This window comes from Chlorocebus sabaeus, chromosome 7 (genome assembly GCF_047675955.1).
Source record: "Chlorocebus sabaeus isolate Y175 chromosome 7, mChlSab1.0.hap1, whole genome shotgun sequence".
Lineage (NCBI taxonomy): Eukaryota > Metazoa > Chordata > Mammalia > Primates > Cercopithecidae > Chlorocebus > Chlorocebus sabaeus.
In genome coordinates, this window is record NC_132910.1 from 50,548,070 (window position 1) to 50,560,636 (window position 12,567).

General features: G+C 37.8%; 1 long non-coding RNA gene across 1 annotated transcript in view; it reads left to right on the top strand.

Annotated features, from left to right (window-relative positions):
- LOC103236017 (uncharacterized) overlaps positions 1–12,567 on the top strand; it is a 46,443-nt gene that overhangs the window by 4,190 nt on the left and 29,686 nt on the right. The gene's annotated exons all lie outside the window — the stretch shown is intronic.

Here is a 12,567-nt window from a genome sequence, read left to right on the forward strand (position 1 = left end):
TCACAGAATTCAACACCTATCCATGATGAAAACTTTCAGCAAATGAGTATTAGAAGGAAACTGTCTCAATGTGATAAAGAACATCTACAAGAAGCCTGCAGCTAACATCATACTTAACGGTGAGAAACTAGAAGATTTCGTGCTAAGACTAGGAACAAGAAAAAGGTGTCCCGTCTCACCATTCCTTTTCAGCATCTTGCTGAAAATCCTACCTAATAGAATAACACAAGGAGAGGAAATAAAATGTGTATCGATTAGAAAGGAGGAAATAAAACAGTCTTTGCTTACAGATAACATCTATTTACAAAATCTGAAAAAATTGACAGAAGTCTCCTGGAACTAATAAGTGATTATAGCAGGGTTGCAGGGTACAAGTTTAATACACACATTTCAGTCATTTTCCTATATGCCAGCAACGAACAAGTGGAATCTGAAATTAAAAACCCAATACCATTTACATTAGCATCCCCAGAAATGAAATGCTTAGGTAGAAATATAACAAAATGTGTACAAGATCTATGAGGTAAATTACAAAACTCTGATAAAAAAAATTAAATAAATGGAGAAATGTCTCATGTATGTGGATATTCTGAATCAACATTGTCAAATTGTCATTTATTCCCACTTGCTCTATAGATTTAACTAAATCCCAATAAAAAAAAAATCCCAGCAAATTATTTTGTGGATATTGAGAAACTGATTTCAAAGCTTATGTGGAGAAGCAAAAGACCCAGATCGGTCAACTGAATATTGAAAGAGGAGAACAAAGTTGGAGGACTGATACTACCTGACTTCAAGTCTTACTGTAAAGCTGCAGTGGTCAAGACAGTGTATTATTAATGAAAGACAAAGGAACAGAAGAGAGAACCCACAAATAGACCCACATAAATATAGTTGGTTGATCTTGGACCAAGGGGCAGAGGTGATACAATGGAGAAAAGATAGTCTTTTCAATAAATAATGATGGAGCAATTGGACATTCACATGGAAAAAACAGAATCTGGACACAGACATTATACCCTTCACAAAAATTAAGTCAAGATGGATCACAGACCTACATGTAAATTGTAAAACTATAAAATTCATAAAAGATAACATAGGAGAAAACCTAGATGATGACCTTGGGTATGGTGATGACTTTTAAATTACAACATGAAAGGCATGTATGAAAGAAATAATTGATAAGCTGGACTTTATTAAAATATTTTATGAAAGACAGTGTCATGAGAAAAGACAAGCCACAGACTGATAGAAGATATTCACAGAATATTTATTTGATGAAAGACTGTTGTCCAAAAAACACAAAGAACTCTTAAAATTCAACAATAATAAAACTAACAACCTGATTTAAAAATGGGCAAAAGACATGAACAGACTTCGTACCAAAGAAAATTTACAGATGGTAAATAAACATATGAAAAGGTGTTCATCATCATATGTCATTAGTTAATTGTAAATTAAAACAATGATGAGATGTTACTACATTAGAATGGCCAAAATTCCAAACACCGACACTAGCAAATACTGGTGAGGATGTGGAGCATGAGGAACTCTCATTCATTGCTGATAGGAATGCAGAAATGGTACAGCCACTTTTAAAGATAGTTTGGTACTTTCTTACAAAATTAACCATACTAATTACATGATTTAGCAGTTGTGCTCCCTAGTATTTACCCAAATGAGCTGTGAACTTACTTCCACACAATAACGTGCACACTGATGTTTGTAGCAGCTTTATTCTTAATTGCCAAAACTTGGATGTCCTTTAGTAGGTGAGTGGATAAACTGTGGTGCATTCAGACAATGACATATTACTAAGCACTATAAAGAAATAAGCTATCATGCCATGAAAAGACATAGAGGAATTTTACATGTGTATTGTTGAGTGAAAGAAGCCAATCTGAAAAGGCTATACATACTGTAAGATTCCAACTATATGACATTTTGGAAAAGGCAAAACTAGGAAGACTGTAAAAAGATCAGTGGTTTTCTTGGTTTTGAGGGGAGGGAGGGATGAATAGTTAGAGCACAGAAAATTTTTAGGACAGTGACACTATTTTGTATACTTATAATGGTGGATACATGTTACTATGTATTTGTCAAAACCCATAGAATGTACAACACCAAAAATATGCAAAGAGCAGGAAGAGAATTACAGCTTGGTTTAGAAATACTCTGCACAATATCCTGGTAGTTGGTAGTGGCAGACTTGGAAAAACCTTGCTGCGGTATAGAACTTCAAGTATTATATTTCTGTGAACCCTCTTGGACAGGAATGAAATCGCCTGAGGTAAAGATCTACATTGGCTTATGGGTAGTAATTAATGATTTGGTCAGATGATCAGGGACTTTGAAAGAATATGATTGTAAGATTGGTAACGAGGAAATCTGGAGTAGAAGTGTGATGGACCTTTCGTAATGGTCACTGAGTGAGGAAAATTATTTTCCATGTGCTTCTCACCAAAAGGTCTGATTTTGAAGGACATTGTCAATAATTAGGTGAACAAGATGATCCACCTTGGGGATGTTGTTCAGAAGGGTATCCAAGTGCTTGCTCCATGGGCTTGTAAATGTAGTGGCCATGGATATAAGCGTGGGCCCAACATCATAGATATTTTCTTATCAAGGTTGTTCTGACTCTGCCACTGCTGAATACCAGATTGAGAAGTAGCACCACCAACCCTGAGTCCCCAGTATGGTATAGTAACTCAAGGGGACTAGACAGTTTCTATGGGACAGATTGCTGACATTTGATCTCTTTCATCATGGAGGAGGCAGAAATTTGTTCTCACTGGGACCAACACTTACTCTGGATATAGAATTGTTTTCTGGCTCTGTCATGCTTCTACTTCTATTATCATCCATGAATTTATTAATATAAATTAAACATAGACTGAGACTCTGAGATTTAAAAAATTAAGGCATAAGCTTTAAATTATTCTGTTATACATGTAGGTGGAAAGGAAAATGCTAATGGTTTTCTTTTAGCAGAAAAACTAAAATACTGCTTAGAAATACAGAGATGTATTCTTACAACATTTTTCCCAGGTCAAAACCTTGTCAGTAAGACAATCAGAATTACAGATTCCTTTTGGAGGTTATTTTCACAGGACAAAGCAACACTTTGTAACACTTTGGAGTCTTATAAGACATTTTGGTTCAAATAACATTTATATTATAGAGAATGGATTTCTTTTTAGCAAGGAACAGAAGAGGTTCTAGTAACAATTATGAATATTCACACAGCTCCATATTGCTGAGGATAACAAGTGGATATTTTTTGGAACATTCTTAATTTAATATCTTATCAAATCAGATTTTTTGAAATACTTCATAATGCAGAATTATGTTTCTCTTTTCATAGCTGCAAGGAGAAGGGATATCTTTTTCTCAGACTTCTTTGGTTAATTATAAAGACTTCCATTTTTAAGGTCAGCTTCTGAAATTTTATTAGCTATATTATAAGCAGGCCTATAGAAGATAATTTTATTGGCAGAAATGGAGAAAGTGATAAAAAGTTATTTAATACCAAATCATAGGATGGTATTGTTTTTCTTCTATATTATTAAGTACCCCTTGTTTACCTATAATTTCTTTCAAAAAGACCTTGAAACTTCAGGGAAGACAAATGGTCTATCCTTGTGTGTGTGTTTTTTTTTTTTTTTTGATTTGGAGTCTCGCTGTGTCACCCACTCTGGAGTGCAAGGCCGTGATCTCGGTTCACTGCAAGCTCTGCCTCCCGGGTTCTCGCCATTCTTCTGCCTCTGCCTCCCTGGTTCTCGCCATTCGCCTGCCTCAGCCTCCCAAGCAGCTGGGACCACAGGCGCCTGCCACCATGCCTGGCTAATTTTTTTTGTATTTTTTAGTAGAAATGGGGTTTCACTGTGTTAACCAGGATGGTCTCGATCTCCTGACCTTGTGATCTGCCCCCCTCGGCCTCCCAAAGTGCTAGGGATTACAGGCGTAAGCCACTGTGCCTGGCCTATTCTTGGGTTTAAAGTTATAGAATAATAGTGCCTAAGAGATATGAAAGAAAAAAATTAAAAAATTAAGTTTCTAGAAAAGAGCAGTCTGGTTTAATAGCATTTTAGAGTGGATATATTTAGGAATTTTATAAAACTCAATATTTGTCAACAATAGGAGATGGCTGGTAAGAGAATACATAGAGACGGCATTTACTGGCCTATTTTTCCAAATAAGAATGTTATTCAGACTGTATATAGAACATTGAGTTTAAGTTATACTTAGAGCCATTTAATTAGGAATAAAGAGGACTTGGTGGTAGTGGGAAGAGTAGGGGAGAGGCATGCCAATAGTCTTTAGCTCTCCGGGTGACTGGACTTATGCTGTGATACTCCAGAGAGCAGAACGAGGAAGGCAGAGCTTAGCTTTAGCCATAAGGAAGAAATTGGTCTGTGTATATGTTAAGCCCAAGGTCGGCTGACCTACCAGACATGTTTTAAAAAGTGATTTCTTTATTGAATTTGGAGTTGGAAACCATCCATGTTTCTTCACCCAACTTTTTACTTTGAAAAGTTTCAAGATTTCAAAATTTGAAAAACAGGACAATAAACATCTCTATGTCCTTCACCTAAGTGTACCAATATTTTTTGCCACACTTACTTTCTCTCTCTCTCCCTCTCTCTCTCTCTCTCTCACACACACACACACACACACATTTTTTGATGAAACATTTGAAAGGAAATTTCAAAACTCATGAAATTCACCCTTATCTCCTTCAGCAAGTATCCCCTAAGAACAAAGACACTTTCCTACCGTTCCCATTCATCCTTAAGACAATGTTCAGCTTGCAGGTGCTATGATTCTCATAAACCAGTAAGAAAAATAGTGCCTGTTTTCTCTGTAATACAGGATTCATTCAGTAAAGTTCTTGCCTGCTTTATAAGGTGCATTGCTGGAGGCCTGCTCTCTGCAAGTCTCTCAAAGAATATGAAAATAGTCCTGCCCTCAAGAAGCTCATCAGATGAAATAATACATATGAAAATACTTAAAATGTCAACTATAAGTGAAAGATGCTATTATCATCTCTTTGCAAATTCTTTTTCTCAAAGAAAATAGGGTTTAGCAGATGGGAAACCAAAACAAAACAAAAAAGTACCACCAGAGGGCACTATAGTAGCATTTGTAGTAGCATTTGAAAAGCAGTGTTTGAAGGCATTGTGAATATATCTTAAAACTTCATTATTTTTTCTTCTCAGAGTAATATACTGTGATTGTATTGCCTTCTAAATTCAACTCTTGTGCACCCTATTAACTGGTGTTCTTAAATATTTGTAATAATTTCAGACCAAAAAATAAGTTTTTTTTACATAGACCCATGTATCTTATTATACGGAACAATATAATTTTTTTCCTGAAAATTTAATAATCTTTGACATACTGAAGGTCCATGGCCTATGTGCCTTGGACAGATTTCCAATGTTTGGTCCAGAAGATCGGGTTAGGGGGAGCGGTAATTCTGATGAAATATTTAGAACAAGGGAAGGTAGATCATCCATCAAACCTTTAAAATACCGCTTTTTGTTTTTTCCTTTGGAGGGGTCAAGTTCCATTCCAGTTTTGTTTCACTGGCTTGACTCCTTTGAAATATTTTAATTTGTGTTGCCCCTACTCTTTCAAAAAGCAATATTCTTTAAATGAAGAATGAATATGAGAATACTCAGGAGAATTGGACAACTGTCAGTAGTTTACAGACTTTTAAAAATGCCTTTGAAGCGTAGTTCTTAATTGGAGGTTTTCTACATATTGCCGATGGCATCACTGATGTGTAATTTTTGTTTTCTCTGGAGTATCATATAGAGATTCAGCATTCATTCTTCAGTTTGAAAGATATATTTGAGCAACTTAGGCATTTGATGTGCATTTTGAAAAATTATACTATAGGCCAGGTGCAGTGGCTCATGCCTGTACTCCCAGCATTTTGGGAGGCTGAGGTGGGCAGATCACCTGAGACCAGGAGTTCGAGACCAACCTGGGCAACATGGCAAAAACCCGTCTTTACTAAAAATACCAAAATTCGCTGGGGGTGGTGGCACATGGCCTGTAATTCCAGCTACTTGGGAACCTGAGGCAGGAGAATCACTTGAGCCTGGGAGGTGGAGATTGCAGTGAGCAGAGATCGTGCCACTGCCCTCCAGCCTGGGTGATAGAGACTCTGTCTTAATAACAACAACAAATAAAACAAAACAAAACAAAAATTATACTGTAAATTACGAGGAATTTCAACTAGGTGCATGGAGGAGAAAAAAACCTCTGTTGCTGAAAGAATGATGGAAGTGAAGCCTTAAACTCCATACATCTCACTCTGGGATTTCTCAGTTTTATTTTTGCTTCCAAGGCAGGATCTTGCTCTGTCGCCCAGGCTGGAGTGCAGTGGTGCAATCACAGCTCACAGCAACGTCAATCTGGGCTCAAGTGATCCTCTTTCCACCTCAGCCTCCCAAATGGCTAGGACTACAAGCACATGCTGACATGCTCAGCTATTTTTTATTTTTACTTTTAATTTTAGTAGAGACAAAGTCTTGCTATGTTCCCCAGGCTGGTCTCAAACACCTGAGCTTATGCCATTGTCCTGCCTCAGCCTCCCAAAGTGCTGGGATTACAGATATAAGCCACCTTGCTCAGCCTCATTGATTTTATGAATAATTCTAACAGCTCTGCCAAGGATAATCAGAATTTTTTTTGAATTACAAAACTAGATATGAAAATTAGAAGACTCATAGAGACAGGGACATTTACTGCAGCAGTGATTGCTCAGAGAAAGAGAGAGGAAGGGAGGAGAGAGAGACTGAGACTACTGAATCACAATTTAGCATAAAAATTAGTGATCATAATATGGACAAGAGACAGGGAAATACTGGATAGAAGAGGGTGGTTCCCCAGCAAAAGCCCCACCCTCAAGCCTGGAGACCCTCGGCCCTAAGTGGGAACGGGCATTTCTGTTTTTGTGCCCTGAAAGTTGCCTTTTGACCTGCTATGGCCCCCATTTGGTACCCATATAACCCTGAACTTTAGGCTCCAGAAGCAGATGAGCAGATGAGATGAGGAGACAAGCAGATGAATGGCAGAATGAAGTGGCAGAGAAAGAGAGAAGAGGAGGAACATCTGAACGCCAAGAGGAGTTAGGCTGGGGGTGGTGGGAGAGGAGTTTAGCCTCTGGATGGCCAAACTCCAGGGGAAGATAATCTTCCCACTGCATCCCCACTTTCAGCTCCCTATCCATCCTGCTGAGAGCCACCTTTACCGCTCATTAAAACCCTGCATTCATCCTTCAAGTCTGTGTGCAACCTAATTCTTCCTGGATGCTGGGCAAGAGCTTGGGATACAGAAAGCTCTCACACTGGCCCTCTGCCCTTGCAAAAAGGCAGAGAGTCCATTGAGCTGGTTAACAGTTATGCTGTCTGTGGACAGCAATGCTAAAAGAGCCTTGTAACACTGGGGCTGCAGGCACCCACCCCTAGACACCACTGCGGTGCTGGAGCCCAAAGCACTTGCCCTGACTCCTGCACCTTACAGTCTGCATGCTCCCCTTCTTGTCAGGGGTTTGAGCAACGGTCACTGAACAGGCGAGTCACACCCGTGTTGCACATCCTTCGAGGGGGATCAGGAACTCTCCCATTTCAATAATTACTATTCTGTGTTGTTAAGATTATATTTGGGGTTATTTATTTAGAAAAAAAGGAAATATAGAAAATGTTTTGGAAATATTCCATTCAAAAGGGTGAATATAAAGTATTCAGACATGAGGATAGACTTTTGTTATCAAGCAACATATATTTATCGAGCATCTCTGATAGAGGGATGGATTCAAAGATTGTTCTGCCTTCAGGGAGTTTACACACATGTACTTGAAAAACTAGCAATGGAAACGGTGTGTGATAGGATTTTGATGAAAACACTAAGCATCTAAGGAGATCAGGGAATGAGAACAGCTTTGTGGCTGCAAAGATCTGAAAAAGAGCTGGATCTGAAATGGAATCTAGGAAGGATTCACTGAGGCAAAGGAAAGGAGGAAAGGGGTGAGGAGAGAGAAAAGAATTAATATAGGGAATTGTATGAGAAAGGCCAACAACGTGTGGAGTGCATTTTAGTCCCACAATGCCAACAAAGAAAGCATTTATAGATAAAGTGTCTGGCTTCCATTTTTAACGAGAGAGAATTTTAAATAAGCAAGAATATAAGTTTCTACTTTGAGGTATTAATTACTATCATTTCAGCAAAATGTTTATCTTCTCTCAGAATTCAATACATGGTAAATCATTATTTTTAAAGAAAACTGAGGTTTCAGAAATTACTCCAAGGTGAAAGCTAGTCTTTATTACTCTGATCTAAATTATTATGCATCTTGTCTGTTTTTTTTTTCTTCAACTTTTATTTTAAGTTCTGGTCCAAGGTGAAAGCTGGTCTTTATTACACTGATCTAAATTATTATCTATCTGATCCTTTTTTTTCCTTCAACTTTTAAGTTCTGGGGTACGTGCGCAGGATGTGCAGGTTTGTTACGTAGGTAAATGTGTGCCATGATGGTTTGCTGCACGGATCAACCCATCACTTAGGTATTAAGGCCAGCATCCATTAACTATTCTTCCTGATGCTGTCCCTCCTGTCCCCTGGACAGGCCCCAGCGTGTGTTGTTCCCCATGATGTGTCCATGTAGTCTCATAGTTCAGCTCCCACTTGTAAGTGAGAACATGTGATGTTTATTTTTCTGTTCCTGCATTATTTGCTGAGGTTAATGGCTTCCAGCTCCATCCGTGTCCCTGCAAAGGACATGATCTCATTCTTTTTGATGGGTGCATGGTATCCCATGGTGTATATGCACCACATTTTCTTAATCCAGTCTATCACTGATGGGCATTTAAGTTCTATCTTGTCCTTTTAAACTGTTCATTGTAACATCTTGAGTATAATAATTTGAAACCTTCCATTTTGCTATTTTTATATAAATCTTTTCATCTGTTAAATCTTATAACTATAAATGTTTACTTACATTATTTTATAAGTACATCAATTTTTGTAACTTTTAATTGACTATTGAAAATAGCATTAATTAGTACCAATTACAGATCATTAAGCTCAACATTATATGTTGTAAAAATTATCAAAGATCACTGATCATTAGAGAAATGCAAATCCAAACCACAATGAGATACCATCTTATGCCATTCAGAATGGTGATTATTAAAAAGTGAAGGAACAACAGATGCTGGTGAGGTTGCAGAGAAAAAGGAATGCTTTTACACTGTTGGTGGGAACGTAAATTAGTTCAACCATTGTGAAAGACAGGGTGGTGATTTCTCAAAGATCTAGAAGCAAAATTGCCATTTGACTCAGCAATCCCATTACCAAGTATATCTCCAAAGGAATATAAAATATTCTGTTATAAAGCTACATGCACTTGTATATTCATTGCAGCACTATTCACAATAGCAAATCAAACCAAATGCCCATCAATAATAGACTGGATAAAGAAAATGTGGTACATATACACTATGGGATACCATGCAGCCATGAAAAGGAATGAGGTCATGTCCTTTGCAGGGACATGGATGGAACTGTAAGCCCTTATCCTCAGCAAACTAATGCAGGAACAGAAAAACAAATACTGTGTGTTCTCATTTGTAAGTGGGAGCTGAACAATGAGAATACATGGACACATGGTGGGAAACAACACACTGGGGCCTGTTGAGGGGGTTTAGGGGAGGGAGAGCATCAGGAAGAATAGCTAATGGATGCTGGGCTGCATACCTAAATGATGGGTTGGTCTGTGCAGGAAACCACCATGGCACACATTTACCTATGTAACAAACCTGCACATCCTGCACACGTATCCCAGAACTTAAAAGTTGAAGAAAAAAAATTATCAAAGATGAAAGGGCAGTTATTTTATAGAGATAGAAACTTGAGAGAGTAGATGTGCTTTTATTCTTTTTAAAATATTCACATAAATAGATTCTGATATTTCCTTATATGTGGTTGCAGTTAATGATAGAGTGGGGCTAAGAGAAAAGAAATTAACAGATGTTAAAAAGAAAATTATTTAGCAACTTATTTTTAAAAAGTAGCTTGTGGCTTATTGGAACACAAATTATATAATAGTGTTTTATGTATATATATGTGTGTATATATTAATATATATACACATGATCACAATTATATATATTTCATATATATATTTCATATATATAATGTGTATATATATATAGTGTGTACATGTACACATATATGTGAAATATAGTGATTTTTTCCAGTAAAAATCTTTTTATTGTGGAAAATCTTTTTTTATTTTTATTTTAAAATTTTTTATTTTAATTTTTGAGGGTATTGTGTATATTTATGGGGTACATGAGATATTTTGATACAGGCTGCAATGTGTAATATTCACATCATGTAATATGGGGTGTCCATCCCCTCAAGCATTTATTTGTGTTACAAACAATCCATCATACTCTTTTAGTCATATTAAAATGCACAATTAAATTACTGTTGACTGTAGTCTCCCTGTTGTGCTATCAAATACCAGGTCTTATTCATTCTTTTAAAAAATTTCCAACTTTTATTAAGTTCCAGGGTACATGTGCAGGATGTGCAGGTTTGTTACATAGGTAAACATGTAGCATGGTGCTTTGCCACACAGATCATCTCATCACCCAGGTACGAAGCCCAGCATGTATTAGCTATTCTTCCTGATGCTGTCTCTCTGCTGACTCCCTGCCCTCAACAGGCCCCAGTGTGTGTTGTTCCCCTTCATGTGTCCATGTGTTCTCATCATTTAGCTCCCAGAAAATTTTCAACATAGACGAAAGTGGAGAGAAAAGTATAATGAAACTCCATGTATTCATTACCCAATCTAAAAAAATTATAAACATAAAGCCAATCTAGTTTTATTTATTATCTCTTAATTCCCCACTTTCACCTTCCCAGAACTAATTTTAAACAATTTCTAAAGATCATATGATTCTATTCATAAACACTAGTTGTTATTATTATTTAACATAGGGAATATTCATATATGTAACAGGTACAAAGGCTGTAATATTTAAAGCTCTTTTATGTTCCCATATTAAATGTAAATATTTGTTTAAACTCATGACTTTCCTTGGTTCATCAAATCAGGTAATAAATTAACCAGACAGGTTCACATTCAATCAGATAGCATTCCAAATTGCTCCTGGCATCTTCAAAAGATCAGGATTGTTCGGATGCTGTTAATAACAATAAAACATTAATAAGTATAATTTTCATGATAAATTTAACCAAAGCTCACAAATAAGTTCTGCCTTTTCATTTCAGGATCTGGTCTTCCTTTTTAGACATCCACTTTATTAAGCCTAATTTCTTTTGTGCCATCATCCTCTTCCATTCATGGTGTTAATAATATTTTATACATGTGCTAGTAAACTGGGGGGGAATTCAGGACCCTCACTCACCTTAGGCAGCGTCCTTGTTACTCAGTGGTGCTGTTGAGGAGAATTAGAATGTACCAAGGAGGGAGTCAGGTTTTAGTCTTGGAATAGTCACTGTTCTCAGATCTCCTATAGCTGAGGGCAAAGTTGAGCATCGAAGGAGGGAGTGGGCATCAAAGTTGGTGTGTTGGGATTCTACTTTTTGAGAACCCAGATGTTCTTATTCCTGGATAACTCCAACATGTAGACACCAAGTGGGGGATAAACCTCAAGGACAGAGCAGTCCTTATCTCAGACATTACTGCTGGAGCTGTGGAACCCCTACTATCAGCAGCTTGCTATGCATAAATGTTTTCTTCACCCAGGACTGGAAGACACCCCTACCTGTGGAAGGAGAATTTCTGTGTCTTTTCCTCACTCTGGTGCAGGGTCACTGCACCTCAACAGGCTAATCAGTCATTGTATCCCATCCCCTTCCTCCCGCTTCCTTGCTTCTTTGCAGTTGGGTGGTAGGAGGGCCTGCCCTCTCTTGTGCTTCCTGTGCCCATATGGTGGACACACCTGATGAGGCCCAACTTCTGCCTTCCCCACTGCCACCTTTCCATCTATGTGGGCAGTCTGACGGTATTCTCAGTGGGCTAGAGAAGGAGCAGGAAGCCTCACTCTGGTGTCTACCCCTAGGCTGATTACCAGGGAAGCCTCCTTGGAGAATGTGGGAGACTTGCCCATAAAGCAATGTAGCATTTTCCACCTGGCTGCCACTTAGCATTCCTTATGGGTGTGTTCCATAATTGAGAATTCTGGGAGAAAAAGTTTTTGTTAGAGGATATGAGTACAAGGGTGTGAGGCTCAAACCCCACTCCAACCTCTAACTCCTAACTTGAGGAGTATTCCTTATGGGGATATTGAGACTGTATAAAATATTGCAGGGCTTATATACTAAGTTTACATGGTGTAGCTTAAAAAATAATGCTTGTATTTTTTTTTTGTTGAACTTCCTTTTGATATGTTGTCACTGACACGTTTGCAAATTGGGGAGTTCATGTCAGTGGGGATATTTCCTCAGGTTTCTTCCCCAAGAAGTAGTCTGGGTCCTCACACCATGAAACTATCTTCTTCTGCAACATTTATTCCCTGCTTC